The sequence below is a fragment of the Symphalangus syndactylus genome, chromosome 20 (assembly GCF_028878055.3).
Source record: "Symphalangus syndactylus isolate Jambi chromosome 20, NHGRI_mSymSyn1-v2.1_pri, whole genome shotgun sequence".
NCBI lineage: Eukaryota > Metazoa > Chordata > Mammalia > Primates > Hylobatidae > Symphalangus > Symphalangus syndactylus.
Window position 1 is genome coordinate 5,832,386 of NC_072442.2, and position 16,569 is coordinate 5,848,954.

The window sequence follows — 16,569 nt, forward strand, 5'->3', positions numbered from 1 at the left end:
CAGAAAGAAGTTTCACACAATTCTTCTCTGTAGTTTTTATTTGTAGACATTCTTTTTCCCAATATAGGCCTCCTAGCGCTCAGAATGTCCAATTGCAGTTTCTACAGAAAGAGTGTTTCAGAACGGCTCAATCAAAAGTAAGGTTCAACTCTGTTAGTTGAATGCACAGAACAGAAAGAAATTTCATACAATGCTTCTGTGTAGTTTATATTTGAACATATTCTTTTTTCCACTATTACCCACTTAGCGCTACGAATGTCCAGTTGCATTTTCTACAGAAAGAGTGTTAAGATCTGCTCAATCAAAAGTATGGTTTAACTCTGTTAGCTGAATGCTCAGATCAGAAAGAAGTTTCACAGAATGCTTCTGTGTAGTTTATATTTGAATATATTCCTTTTTCCACTACTACGCTCTTAGCGCTCCAAATGTCCAGTTGCATTTTCTACAGAAAGAGTGTTCAGATGTGCTCAATCAAAAGTATGGTTTAACTCTGTTAGCTGAATGCACAGATCAGAAAGAAGTTTCACCGAATGATTCTGTGTAGTTTATATTTGAAGACATTCCTTTTTCCACTATTACCCTCTTAGCGCTCCGAATCTCCACTTGCATTTTCTACAAAAAGAGAGTTTCATAACTGCTCAATCAAAAATATGTTTTATCTCTGTTAACTGAATTTACAGATCAGAAATAAGTTTCACAGAATGCATCTGTGTAGTTTTTATTTGAAGATATTCCTTTTCCCAATGTAGGCCTCTTAGCGCTTAGCATGTCCAATTGCAGTTTCTACAGAAAGAGTGTTTCAGAACGGCTCAATCAAAAGTAAGGTTCAACTCTGTTAGTTGAATGCACAGAACAGAAAGAATTTTCACAGAATGCTACTGTGTAGTTTATATTTGAATATATTCCTTTTTCCACTATTACCCTCTTAGCGCTCCGAATGTCCACTTGCATTTTCTACAGAAAGAGTGTTCAGAACTGCGCAATCAAAAGTATGGTTTAACTCTGTTAGCTTAATGAACATATCAGAAACAGGTTTCACACAATGCTTCTGTGTAGTTTTTATTTGAAGATATTATTTTTCCCAATAGAGGCCTCTTACCGCTCAGAATGTCCAATTGCAGTTACTACAGAAAGAGTGTTTCAGAAAGGCTCAATCAAAAGTAAGGTTCAACTCTGTTAGTTGAATGCACAGAACAGAAAGTAGTTTCATACAATGCTTCTGTGTAGTTTATATTTGAACATATTCTTTTTTCCACTATTACCCTCTTAGCGCTACGAATGTCCAGTTGCATTTTCTACAGACAGAGGGTTTCAAAACTGCTCAATCAAAAGTATGGTTTAACTCTGTTAGCTGAATGCTCAGATCAGAAAGAAGTTTCACAGAATGCTTCTGTGTAGTTTATATTTGAATATATTCCTTTTTCCACTAGTACTCTCTTAGTGCTCCAAATGTCCAGTTGCATTTTCTACAGAAAGAGTGTTCAGATCTGCTCAATCAAAAGTATGGTTTAACTCTGTTAGCTGAATGCACAGATCAGAAAGAAGTTTCACAGAATGATTCTGTGTAGTTTATATTTGGAGACATTCCTTTTTCCACTATTACCCTCTTAGCGCTCCGAATCTCCACTTGCATTTTCTACAGAAAGAGTGTTTCAGAACGGCTCAATCAAAACTAAGGTTCAACTCTTTTAGTTGAACAAACAGAACAGAAAGAAGTTTCACACAATTCTTCTGTGTAGTTTTTATTTGTAGACATTCTTTTTCCCAATATAGGCCTCCTAGCGCTCAGAATGTCCAATTGCAGTTTCTACAGAAAGAGTGTTTCAGAACGGCTCAATCAAAAGTAAGGTTCAACTCTGTTATTTGAATGCACAGAAAAGAAAGAAGTTTCATACAATGCTTCTGTGTAGTTTATATTTGAACATATTCTTTTTTCCACTATTACCCATTTAGCGCTACGAATGTCCAGTTGCATTTTCTACAGACAGAGTGTTTCAAAACTGCTCAATCAAAAGTATGGTTTAACTCTGTTAGCTGTATGCTCAGATCAGAAAGAAGTTTCACAGAATGCTTCTGTGTAGTTTATATTTGAATATATTCCTTTTTCCACTACTACGCTCTTAGCGCTCCAAATGTCCAGTTGCATTTTCTAAAGAAAGAGTGTTCAGATCTGCTCAATCAAAAGTATGGTTTAACCCTGTTAGCTGAATGCACAGATCAGAAAGATGTTTCACCGAATGATTCTGTGTAGTTTATATTTGAAGACATTCCTTTTTCCACTATTACCCTCTTAGCGCTCCGAATCTCCACTTGCATTTTCTACAAAAAGATTGTTTCATAACTGCTCAATCAAAAATATGTTTTATCTCTGATAACTGAATTTACAGATCAGAAATAAGTTTCACAGAATGCATCTGTGTAGTTTTTATTTGAAGATATTCTTTTTCCCAATGTAGGCCTCTTAGCGCTTAGCATGTCCAATTGCAGTTTCTACAGAAAGAGTGTTTCACAACGGCTCAATTAAAAGTAAGGTTCAACTCTGTTAGTTGAATGCACAGAACAGAAAGAATTTTCACAGAATGCTACTGTGTAGTTTATATTTGAATATATTCCTTTTTCCACTATTACCCTCTTAGCGCTCCGAATGTCCACTTGCATTTTCTACAGAAAGAGTGTTCAGAACTGCGCAATCAAAAGTATGGTTTAACTCTGTTAGCTTAATGAACATATCAGAAATAAGTTTCACACAATTCTTCTGTGTAGTTTTTATTTGAAGATATTATTTTTCCCAATAGAGGCCTCTTAGCGCTCAGAATGTCCAATTGCAGTTTCTACAGAAAGAGTGTTTCAGAAAGGCTCAATCAAAAGTAAGGTTCAACCCTGTTAGTTGAATGCACAGAACAGAAAGAAGTTTCATACAATGCTTCTGTGTAGTTTATATTTGAACATATTCTTTTTTCCACTATTACCCACTTAGCGCTACGAATGTCCAGTTGCATTTACTACAGACAGAGTGTTTCAAAACTGCTCAATCAAAAGTATGGTTTAATTCTGTTAGCTGAATGCTCAGATCAGAAAGAAGTTTCACAGAATGCTTCTGTGTAGTTTATATTTGAATATATTCCTTTTTCCACTACTACTCTCTTAGCGCTCCAAATGTCCAGTTGCATTTTCTACAGAAAGAGTGTTCAGATCTGCTCAATCAAAAGTATGGTTTAACTCTGTTAGCTGAATGCACAGATCAGAAAGAAGTTTCACAGAGTGATTCTGTGTAGTTTATATTTGGAGACATTCCTTTTTCCACTATTACCCTCTAAGCGCTCCGAATCTCCACTTGCATTTTCTACAGAAAGAGTGTTTCAGAACGGCTCAATCAAAACTAAGGTTCAACTCTTTTAGTTGAACAAACAGAACAGAAAGAAGTTTCACACAATTCTTCTGTGTAGTTTTTATTTGTAGACATTCTTTTTCCCAATATAGGCCTCTAAGCGCTCAGAATGTCCAATTGCAGTTTCTACAGAAAGAGTGTTTCAGAACGGCTCAATCAAAAGTAAGGTTCAACTCTGTTAGTTGAATGCACAGAACAGAAAGAAATTTCATACAATGCTTCTGTGTAGTTTATATTTGAACATATTCTTTTTTCCACTATTACCCACTTAGCGCTACGAATGTCCAGTTGCATTTTCTACAGAAAGAGTGTTAAGATCTGCTCAATCAAAAGTATGGTTTAACTCTGTTAGCTGAATGCACAGATCAGAAAGAAGTTTCACCGAATGATTCTGTGTAGTTTATATTTGAAGACATTCCTTTTTCCACTATTACCCTCTTAGCGCTCCGAATCTCCACTTGCATTTTCTACAAAAAGAGTGTTTCATAACTGCTCAATCAAAAATATGTTTTATCTCTGTTAACTGAATTTACAGATCAGAAATAAGTTTCACAGAATGCATCTGTGTAGTTTTTATTTGAAGATATTCTTTTTCCCAATGTTGGCCTCTTAGCGCTTAGCATGTCCAATTGCAGTTTCTACAGAAAGAATGTTTCAGAACGGCTCAATCAAAAGTAAGGTTCAACTCTGTTAGTTGAATGCACAGAACAGAAAGAATTTTCACAGAATGCTACTGTGTAGTTTATATTTGAATATATTCCTTTTTCCACTATTACCCTCTTAGCGCTCCGAATGTCCACTTGCATTTTCTACAGAAAGAGTGTACAGATCTGCGCAATCAAAAGTATGGTTTAACTCTGTTAGCTTAATGAACATATCAGAAATAAGTTTCACACAATGCTTCTGTGTAGTTTTTATTTGAAGATATTATTTTTCCCAATATAGTCCTCTTAGAGCTCAGAATGTCCAATTGCAGTTTCTACAGAAAGAGTGTTTCAGAAAGGCTCAATCAAAACTAAGGTTCAACTCTGTTAGTTGAATGCACAGAACAGAAAGAAATTTCATACAATGCTTCTGTGTAGTTTACATTTGAACATATTCTTTTTTCCACTATTACCCACTTGGCGCTACGAATGTCCAGTTGCATTTTCTACAGACAGCGTGTTTCAAAACTGCTCAATCAAAAGTATGGTTTAACTCTGTTAGCTGAATGCTCAGATCAGAAAGAAGTTTCACAGAATGCTTCTGTGTAGTTTATATTTGAATATACTCCTTTTTCCACTACTACTCTCTTAGCGCTCCAAATGTCCAGTTGCATTTTCTACAGAAAGAGTGTTCAGATCTGCTCAATCAAAAGTATGGTTTAACTCTGTTAGCTGAATGCACAGATCAGAAAGAAGTTTCACAGAATGATTCTGTGTAGTTTATATTTGGAGACATTCCTTTTTCCACTATTACCCTCTTAGCGCTCCGAATCTCCACTTGCATTTTCTACAGAAAGAGTGTTTCAGAACGGCTCAATCAAAACTAAAGTTCAACTCTTTTAATGAACAAACAGAACAGAAAGAAGTTTCACACAATTCTTCTGTGTAGTTTTTATTTGTAGACATTCTTTTTCCCAATATAGGCCTCTTAGCGCTCAGAATGTCCAATTGCAGTTACTACAGAAAGAGTGTTTCAGAACGGCTCAATCAAAAGTAAGGTTCAACTCTGTTATTTGAATGCACAGAACAGAAAGAAGTTTCATACAATGCTTCTGTGTAGTTTATATTTGAACATATTCTTTTTTCCACTATTACCCACTTAGCGCTACGAATGTCCAGTTGCTTTTTCTACAGACAGAGTGTTTCAAAACTGCTCAATCGAAAGTATGGTTTAACTCTGTTAGCTGAATGCTCAGATCAGAAAGAAGTTTCACAGAATGCTTCTGTGTAGTTTATATTTGAATATATTCCTTTTTCCACCAATTCGCTCTTAGCGCTCCAAATGTCCAGTTGCATTTTCTACACAAAGAGTGTTCAGATCTGCTCAATCAAAAGTATGGTTTAACTCTGTTAGCTGAATGAACAGATCAGAAAGAAGTTTCACCGAATGATTCTGTGTAGTTTATATTTGAAGACATTCCTTTTTCCACTATTACCCTCTTAGCGCTCCGAATCTCCACTTGCATTTTCTACAAAAAGAGTGTTTCATAACTGCTCAATCAAAAATATGTTTTATCTCTGTTAACTGAATTTACAGATCAGAAATAAGTTTCACAGGATGCATCTGTGTAGTTTTTATTTGAAGATATTCTTTTTCCCAATGTAGGCCTCTTAGCGCTTAGCATGTCCAATTGCAGTTTCTACAGAAAGAGTGTTTCAGAACGGCTCAATTAAAAGTAAGGTTCAACTCTGTTAGTTGAATGCACAGAACAGAAAGAATTTTCACAGAATGCTACTGTGTAGTTTATATTTGAATATATTCCTTTTTCCACTATTACCCTCTTAGCGCTCCGAATGTCCACTTGCATTTTCTACAGAAAGAGTGTTCAGAACTACGCAATCAAAAGTATGGTTTAACTCTGTTAGCTTAATGAACATATCAGAAATAAGTTTCACACAATGCTTCTGTGTAGTTTTTATTTGAAGATATTATTTTTCCCAATAGAGGCCTCTTAGCGCTCAGAATGTCCAATTGCAGTTTCTACAGAAAGAGTGTTTCAGAAAGGCTCAATCAAAAGTAAGGTTCAACTCTGTTAGTTGAATGCACAGAACAGAAAGAAGTTTCATACAATGCTTCTGTGTAGTTTATATTTGAACATATTCTTTTTTCCACTGTTACCCACTTAGCCCTACGAATGTCCAGTTGCATTTTCTACAGACAGAGTGTTTCAAAACTGCTCAATCAAAAGTATGGTTTAACTCTGTTAGCTGCATGCTCAGATCAGAAAGAAGTTTCACAGAATGCTTCTGTGTAGTTTATATTTGAATATATTCCTTTTTCCACTACTACTCTCTTAGCGCTCCAAATGTCCAGTTGCATTTTCTACAGAAAGAGTGTTCAGATCTGCTCAATCAAAAGTATGTTTTAACTCTGTTAGCTGAATGCACAGATCAGAAAGAAGTTTCACAGAATGATTCTGTGTAGTTTATATTTGGAGACATTCCTTTTTCCACTATTACCCTCTTAGCGCTCCGAATCTCCACTTGCATTTTCTACAGAAAGTGTGTTTCAGAACGGCTCAATCAAAACTAAGGTTCAACTCTTTTAGTTGAACAAACAGAACAGAAAGAAGTTTCACACAATTCTTCTGTGTAGTTTTTATTTGTAGACATTCTTTTTCCCAATATAGGCCTCTTAGCACTCAGAATGTCCAATTGCACTTTCTACAGAAAGAGAGTTTCAGAACGGCTCAATCAAAAGTAAGGTTCAACTCTGTTAGTTGAATGCACAGAACCGAAAGAAGTTTCATACAATGCTTCTGTGTAGTTTATATTTGAACATATTCTCTTTTCAACTATTACCCACTTAGCGCTACGAATGTCCAGTTGCATTTTCTACAGACAGAGTGTTTCAAAACTGCTCAATCAAAAGTATGGTTTAACTCTGTTAGCTGAATGCTCAGATCAGAAAGAAGTTTCACAGAATGCTTCTGTGTAGTTTATATTTGAATATATTCCTTTTTCCACTACTAATCTCTTAGTGCTCCAAATGTCCAGTTGCATTTTCTACAGAAAGAGTATTCAGATCTGCTCAATCAAAAGTATGGTTTAACCCTGTTAGCTGAATGCACAGATCAGAAAGAAGTTTCACAGAATGATTCTGTGTAGTTTATATTTGGAGACATTCCTTTTTCCACCATTACCCTCTTAGCGCTCCGAATATCCACTTGCATTTTCTACAGAAAGAGTGTTTCAGAACGGCTCAATCAAAACTAAGGTTCAACTCTTTTAGTTGAACAAACAGAACAGAAAGAAGTTTCACACAATTCTTCTGTTTAGTTTTTATTTGTAGACATTCTTTTTCCCAATATAGGCCTCTTAGCGCTCAGAATGTCCAATTGCAGTTTCTACAGAAAGAGTGTTTCAGAACGGCTCAATCAAAAGTAAGGTTCAACTCTGTTAGTTGAATGCACAGAACAGAAAGAAGTTTCATACAATGCTTCTGTGTAGTTTATATTTGAACATATTCTTTTTTCCACTATTACCCACTTAGCGCTATGAATGTAAAGTTGCATTTTCTACAGACAGAGTGTTTCAAAACTGCTCAATCAAAAGTATGGTTTAATTCTGTTAGCTGAATGCTCAGATCAGCAAGAAGTTTCACAGAATGCTTCTGTGTAGTTTATATTTGAATATATTCCTTTTTCCACTACTACGCTCTTAGCGCTCCAAATGTCCAGTTGCATTTTCTACAGAAAGAGTGTTCAGATCTGCTCAATCAAAAGTATGGTTTAACTCTGTTAGCTGAATGCACAGATCAGAAAGAAGTTTCACAGAATGATTCTGTGTAGTTTATATTTGGAGACATTCCTTTTTCCACTATTACCCTCTTAGCGCTCCGAATCTCCACTTGCATTTTCTACAGAAAGAGTGTTTCAGAACGGCTCAATCAAAACTAAAGTTCAACTCTTTTAGTTGAACAAACATAACAGAAAGAAGTTTCACACAATTCTTATGTGTAGTTTTTATTTGTAGACATTCTTTTTCCCAATATAGGCCTCTTAGCGCTCAGAATGTCCAATTGCAGTTTCTACAGAAAGAGTGTTTCAGAACGGCTCAATCAAAAGTAAGGTTCAACTCTGTTAGTTGAATGCACAGAACAGAAAGAAGTTTCATACAATGCTTCTGTGTAGTTTATATTTGAACATATTCTTTTTTCCACTATTACCCACTTAGCGCTACGAATGTCCAGTTGCATTTTCTACAGACAGAGTGTTTCAAAACTGCTCAATCAAAAGTATGGTTTAACTCTGTTAGCTGAATGCTCAGATCAGAAAGTAGTTTCACAGAATGCTTCTGTGTAGTTTATATTTGAATATATTCCTTTTTCCACTACTACGCTCTTAGCGCTCCAAATGTCCAGTTGCATTTTCTACACAAAGAGTGTTCAGATCTGCTCAATCAAAGTATGGTTTAACTCTGTTAGCTGAATGCACAGATCAGAAAGAAGTTTCCCCGAATGATTCTGTGTAGTTTATATTTGAAGACATTCCTTTTTCCACTATTACCCCCTTAGCGCTCCGAATCTCCACTTGCATTTTCTACAAAAAGAGTGTTTCATAACTGCTCAATCAAAAATATGTTTTATCTCTGATAACTGAATTTACAGATCAGAAATAAGTTTCACAGAATGCATCTGTGTAGTTTTTATTTGAAGATATTCTTTTTCCCAATGTAGGCCTCTTAGCGCTTAGCATGTCCAATTGCAGTTTCTACAGAAAGAGTGTTTCACAACGGCTCAATTAAAAGTAAGGTTCAACTCTGTTAGTTGAATGCACAGAACAGAAAGAATTTTCACAGAATGCTACTGTGTAGTTTATATTTGAATATATTCCTTTTTCCACTATTACCCTCTTAGCGCTCCGAATGTCCACTTGCATTTTCTACAGAAAGGGTGTTCAGAACTGCGCAATCAAAAGTATGGTTTAACTCTGTTAGCTTAATGAACATATCAGAAATAAGTTTCACACAATTCTTCTGTGTAGTTTTTATTTGAAGATATTATTTTTCCCAATAGAGGCCTCTTAGCGCTCAGAATGTCCAATTGCAGTTTCTACAGAAAGAGTGTTTCAGAAAGGCTCAATCAAAAGTAAGGTTCAACCCTGTTAGTTGAATGCACAGAACAGAAAGAAGTTTCATACAATGCTTCCGTGTAGTTTATATTTGAACATATTCTTTTTTCCACTATTACCCACTTAGCGCTACGAATGTCCAGTTGCATTTTCTACAGACAGAGTGTTTCAAAACTGCTCAATCAAAAGTATGGTTTAATTCTGTTAGCTGAATGCTCAGATCAGAAAGAAGTTTCACAGAATGCTTCTGTGTAGTTTATATTTGAATATATTCCTTTTTCCACTACTACTCTCTTAGCGCTCCAAATGTCCAGTTGCATTTTCTACAGAAAGAGTGTTCAGATCTGCTCAATCAAAAGTATGGTTTAACTCTGTTAGCTGAATGCACAGATCAGAAAGAAGTTTCACAGAGTGATTCTGTGTAGTTTATATTTGGAGACATTCCTTTTTCCACTATTACCCTCTTAGCGCTCCGAATCTCCACTTGCATTTTCTACAGAAAGAGTGTTTCAGAACGGCTCAATCAAAACTAAGGTTCAACTCTTTTAGTTGAACAAACAGAACAGAAAGAAGTTTCACACAATTCTTCTGTGTAGTTTTTATTTGTAGACATTCTTTTTCCCAATATAGGCCTCTTAGCGCTCAGAATGTCCAATTGCAGTTTCTACAGAAAGAGTGTTTCAGAACGGCTCAATCAAAAGTAAGGTTCAACTCTGTTAGTTGAATGCACAGAACAGAAAGAAATTTCATACAATGCTTCTGTGTAGTTTATATTTGAACATATTTTTTTTCCACTATTACCCACTTAGCGCTACGAATGTCCAGTTGCATTTTCTACAGACAGAGTGTTTCAAAACTGCTCAATCAAAAGTATGGTTTAACTCTGTTAGCTGAATGCTCAGATCAGAAAGAAGTTTCACAGAATGCTTCTGTGTAGTTTATATTTGAATATATTCCTTTTTCCAGTACTACGCTCTTAGCGCTCCAAATGTCCAGTTGCATTTTCTACAGAAAGAGTGTTAAGATCTGCTCAATCAAAAGTATGGTTTAACTCTGTTAGCTGAATGCACAGATCAGAAAGAAGTTTCACCGAATGATTCTGTGTAGTTTATATTTGAAGACATTCCTTTTTCCACTATTACCCTCTTAGCGCTCCGAATCTCCACTTGCATTTTCTACAAAAAGAGTGTTTCATAACTGCTCAATCAAAAATATGTTTTATCTCTGTTAACTGAATTTACAGATCAGAAATAAGTTTCACAGAATGCATCTGTGTAGTTTTTATTTGAAGATATTTTTTTCCCAATGTAGGCCTCTTAGCGCTTAGCATGTCCAATTGCAGTTTCTACAGAAAGAATGTTTCAGAACGGCTCAATCAAAAGTAAGGTTCAACTCTGTTAGTTGAATGCACAGAACAGAAAGAATTTTCACAGAATGCTACTGTGTAGTTTATATTTGAATATATTCCTTTTTCCACTATTACCCTCTTAGCGCTCCGAATGTCCACTTGCATTTTCTACAGAAAGAGTGTTCAGAACTGCGCAATCAAAAGTATGGTTTAACTCTGTTAGCTTAATGAACATATCAGAAATAAGTTTCACACAATGCTTCTGTGTAGTTTTTATTTGAAGATATTATTTTTCCCAATATAGTCCTCTTAGAGCTCAGAATGTCCAATTGCAGTTTCTACAGAAAGAGTGTTTCAGAAAGGCTCAATCAAAACTAAGGTTCAACTCTGTTAGTTGAATGCACAGAACAGAAAGAAATTTCATACAATGCTTCTGTGTAGTTTACATTTGAACATATTCTTTTTTCCACTATTACCCACTTGGCGCTACGAATGTCCAGTTGCATTTTCTACAGACAGCGTGTTTCAAAACTGCTCAATCAAAAGTATGGTTTAACTCTGTTAGCTGAATGCTCAGATCAGAAAGAAGTTTCACAGAATGCTTCTGTGTAGTTTATATTTGAATATACTCCTTTTTCCACTACTACTCTCTTAGCGCTCCAAATGTCCAGTTGCATTTTCTACAGAAAGAGTGTTCAGAACTGCTCAATCAAATGTACGGTTTAACTCTGTTAGCTGAATGCACAGATCAGAAAGAAGTTTCACAGAATGATTCTGTGTAGTTTATATTTGAAGATATTCCTTTCTGTTCTCTGCATTAAAATCAATCAAAAAATTATATTGAAATTGAAATTGAATTAATTCCTGTAACACTTCTGAGGTGTATTAATAAGCTAGAGATGTAAAGAAGATTTGCAGAGAAAATTACGTTCCCAAATTAGAAATTTTGTCCCACTATCGACTAGAAACCTCTTGAAATGATCAAAAACAATAATAATGCATGTCATAGAGGAAAACCAATAAGGCTGCTGCAGCATGACTACCTCTGTGACCTCAGACAAGTTACGTGTGGGTCCCTACTTCTGTGACCTCAGACAAGTTACGTGTGGGTCCGCACTTATTTTCTTCATCTCTAATAAATATTCGACAAATCTCATTTTCAAAAGTCTTTTAAGGCCTATCCACCTTTCTTTTTCTGATGGAGTTTTGCTCTCATTGCCCAGGCTGCAGTGCAATGTCATGGTCTCGGCTCACACAACCTCCGACTCCCGGGTTCATGTGATTCTCCTGCCTCCACCTCCTGAGTAGCTGGGATTACAGGTGCGCAACACAACGCCCAGCTAATTTTTTGTATTTTTAGTAGAGATGGGGTTTCACCATGTTGGTCAGGCTGGTCTTGAACTCCCGACCTCAGGTGATCTGCACGCCTCGGCCTCTCAAAGTGCTGGGATTACAGTCATGAGCAACCGCGGCCTGTGAGGGCTTTCTACTTTTAAGATGTCAGGACGTATAGCCTGGGAGGTAAATGGTAGTATATATATACATATATATATGTATATATATATACACACACACACACTGTATATATATACATATATACGGTATATTATACTATATATACATATATACTGAATATTATACTCTATATATACATATCTACTGTATATTATATATATATATACACATACACACATACACACATACACACATGAGACAGAGAGAAGAGATAGACAATTTCATGTGAAAATATAAACTGTTAACATAATATTTTGCTTCTCTGAGGAATATTTAGCATTGTTCTCAATCTTCTCTGCAGAATTTAAGCATTTTTCTCAGAACTCACCAGATAGAATGAGGGAGGGGCCATATGATACGAGCCAGAGATGAAGGGAGAACAATAGAGAGGGTGCTTTGGGAAAAATAGTACAGTAAGGCTAGGGAATACTTCTCTCCAACAAAAAGACCAAGGTCACAGCTGTATCTCTTCAGAAGCCAAACTTTCTTTTAAAATGTCAATTTCCATCTATTTCTTGCTTCACAGACATTCCATTCATTGCTGGATTTCAAATAAAGCCTTTCCATGTGCAACCTTTCTATAGAAAAAGAGAAATATGGGGGACAGTACAGTCTAAGAAGTGATTAAGAATATCTAGTGGACTTTCCCAGACTGTAAATCTTTACATATATCTGAGCCTAATGAGGTGATTTATTGTGCTATAATGCACAGTGAACTATACAGATGCTTCTTTTTGATCATGCTGCAGAATGGAACTAAATACTAAATACCAAATAGCACTCCCATGATTCTTATACATGTCATTCATATGGCATATTTATGCTTTTTTATATAGCAATTCTTATTCTTAGCTCTTAGGCAACTACAGAATCTATTTGTCATTTTAATAGTCATGCTCCATTTGAGTTATGCAAGGTAGAAATTCTAAGTAGAAAATCTTGTTTTTATTGAAAGTTTTTAGTAAACATTTTGGAAAAAGTCTGTTTTTTGATGCTACTTCTGCACGCTTTCTCAACATGATATTACTTGGTATTGTCCTTATTAACCATAGTACACCATATTCTGCAAATGTTAGAGAGGGTTAAAAATCAGTCATGTATAAGTAAAGCTAATGAAATAGAAAGGAAACCATATTTAGGAAATGGAAGGCAGAAGCAAATGTATTAACCGTGAGTTAGAAACGGTTTAGTCTTTGGAATGAAGCAGCAAGAGTTTAAAAATCTGGTTTGTGATTCACTAGCTTTGTGACCTTGGAGAATTACCTCAGATTTCTGAGTATCAGTTTAGTAGGTGATATCAATTGCAACTTCGCAGAAATATCACAAGTATTAAATAAAGGACTTAGTATCTGGGAGAGCATAGAAAATTACTAATAGTTACATTTTTGTTAATATTACCGTTATTATTATCATACGTATAGTATTTTCTTTCACTGACAATGCATTTAGGACATAAGGAGAACTATAGAACAGTGCTTCTCCAACTTAAATGCAGAGCATGAATCACCTGGAGTTTTGTCAAAATGCGAATTCTGACTCAGTAGCCCTGCAAACTAAGGAAATCTTGGTAATGCTGGTGCTGCTAGTTCACCAACAGACCACACGTTTTGCAACAGCTATATAGAATGTCCTGTTTCTTTTTTTAATCACAAAACATGGCAAGCTCTAAAATAAAGCAGAATAACAGATTTAAATGTTAATACTCATGTCCTCAATTTATAATTTCTCCCTCCCTAACAATGGTATAATTCTGATTAAAAATTAGCAAAGAAAAAAATGGAAATTAATCTTCCTATGTTTATTCTTTTAACAAATTCTGTGTGATTACTACTGGGTTACTTGCTGTAGGAAATAGAAAAATTGCTTTGACATAGATCCTCAAGAATCTGTCCCACTGCAAGCTTATTTTTGTAGGAAGCTAAAAGATTTATATAAATAACCGTAATTAAAGAGACAAATGAAGAAGTGCAATGAAAGACGTAGGGAAAGTGCTAGAGGAGTTCGGGGTGGAGGAAAATTATCCTCAAATAATATCTATGGGTAACATTATGCTATCTTCCCTAACCAGCGCTTGACCAGATTGTCACAGTGAACTTTGGTCCTTTCTTATATCTTAGTTTTGGTTCCCACATCCTTCTGTTTGGGGAAGTTCTTGTTTTCCTCATGTAATGACAACAACACTTAAACAATGTATACCAGATAAAAGGAACTATATTGCTTGCTTTATTTACATAGTTAATTTAATTTGTACAATGAACTATGAAGTAATCAGCATTATTTCCTTCATTTTACATATGAGAAAATGGAGAATCAGCGACATTGAATCATCTCAAGTTTCTAAAATATCCACTCTCACCAGGCTGTTTACCCTGTTTTTGTCTGTATGCTGCTATAACAAAATGCCACAGATTGAGTAATTCATAAAAAACAGAAATGTATTTCTCACAGTTCTGGGGCTGAGAAGTCCGAAATCAAGGCAGCGGAGATTTGGCAGTTGGTCCCGAGGTGGCACCTTCTTGCTTCGTCTTCACGTGACAAAAGTGGGCAAAAACGGACAATGTGACGACATGGCAGAAGAGACTGAGGAGCCCGGCATTCCTCTAAAGCATCTTTTACGAGGACGTTTATCTCATTCATGAGGGTGGATCCTTCTTCACTTAATCACTTAACCAAAAGCCCCATCTCTTGATGTCATTGTCCTGGGATTTTAGTTTCAACATACAAACTTTGGATGGGCACATAGGTTCAAATCATAGCACCCTCCAAATTATAATGCCTCTCTCATGCCTGTTCTCCTTGAAGTACCCTCTGGTTTTGCTCTCTTCATTCTTGCCATCACAGTTAACCCTTCAGTTCCATTTCTTTAAGTAATCTCTAAATTTTTAAGATGGTTCCATCTTTTTTTTTTGTATATGGCAGTCTCTCAAACATATTTGTCATATGAACTAAGCAGGTAAATATGTAAATGCCAGCTAAATTTTAGTGAATGATACAATGGCCTAAAGTTGTATCTACCCTTCAGCCAAATATATTTACTTTTAGTAGCAATCTCCTGTCATATACAAAGTCACGACTCTAGGGGTAAACATTTTAGCCTGTGGGTAAGATGTAAAGCAGTGGTATGTTATAGTGACAACTCACTGTCATAGCACTGGGACATGCTCCTCTATCTGCTACAAATTGAATCAACAAAATATATATGATTTTGTCAGATTTAAATGTATGCTCCTGTTAGTAAAATAAAAGTATGGGAAAACTTTACGGAGTAGATTTAATAGAAATGTTTTCCTGAGTTATCTGCCTTCTTTATTTTTATGTTATGCTTTAAGTCTATGGTCAATGTATAGAGCTATGATTGATGTGCTTTTCCAATTCTGTTCAGATCAGACAGGTTAATTTTCTTCTTTTAAATCTTCTTGAATTTTGTCTAACACTTTTTGTTCCAATTTCTTACTAGATTATACTCCCTTCCCTAACTGCTTCATGATTACTTATACACAAACAATATTATGATATTGACACATTGAATTCATTTTAGGTGATGATTTTGGTCATAAACATGAGCAGGTTGTGAAGTGTTTCAGCCATCCCAGGGCATGGCTGTGAGTCCCTTGTCTAATGTTTCAAAAAAATCTTGAATTTGTGATGATGCTGTGATGGTCCCTCAGATATTCTTACACACATCTTTGCCCCTTGTTCCCTCTAACTTTCCTCTTCTGATAAAAAAGCAAACACTGCCAAGCTCAAATGGAATTACATTTGGATGCAAGTGTCACTATGCAATGGTTGCCAATAAAAGTACACAAGGAATTTTATTATGGTGAATTAAAGGCAAACAGACTTCAGAGAAATGAGCACGAACATGAAAATGGCGCATGGTACGCGGATCTCACTGGAAAGTCATTCTGTACACAATGTTTTCACTAGAAAAATCCATTAGCTTTAGCTAGAAATTGAAATTACTTTGTAGGAAATCAGAATAAAATATGTGAAAACATTATATTCTGTGCAAGATTAATACCACGCCTGGTGTTGAAAGGTTTGTGGTCTTGCTTCGACGATGCTAAAAGGTCAGAAACCACAAAGATGCATATGTGTTGTCGTTTGCACAGTTACTAATTTTTCTCATTATTTCCATAATGCGATGTGCTGTTTCAACAGAGAAACCCTCTGGAGAGTGGCTTGCACTGTTTTCAGGCAGCTCTTTTGCTTTCATGTTTTGGCCTTGGCCAGGGAATTCAGACAGACTTTTCAGTTATTTTCGACAAGAATGTATTCATTTATTGTTTTAAATAATAATAAATAGATTTTAAAATTACTGTACATTACTGCACTTTAAACGCCATGAGGTCAAGGACTCTAAAGTCTGGACATCATTGTATACCCTACATCTTGCACAAGGTTTAGAAAAAATGGCATGGACACCTATTTTTTGAATCAATAAATGAATACATAAAAGAATTCCAAACTCTAGTCCAAGGTTTTAGATTAATAATGTATTAAAATGCGTAAAATTTATAGACAAAACTCTTCTTATTTAGA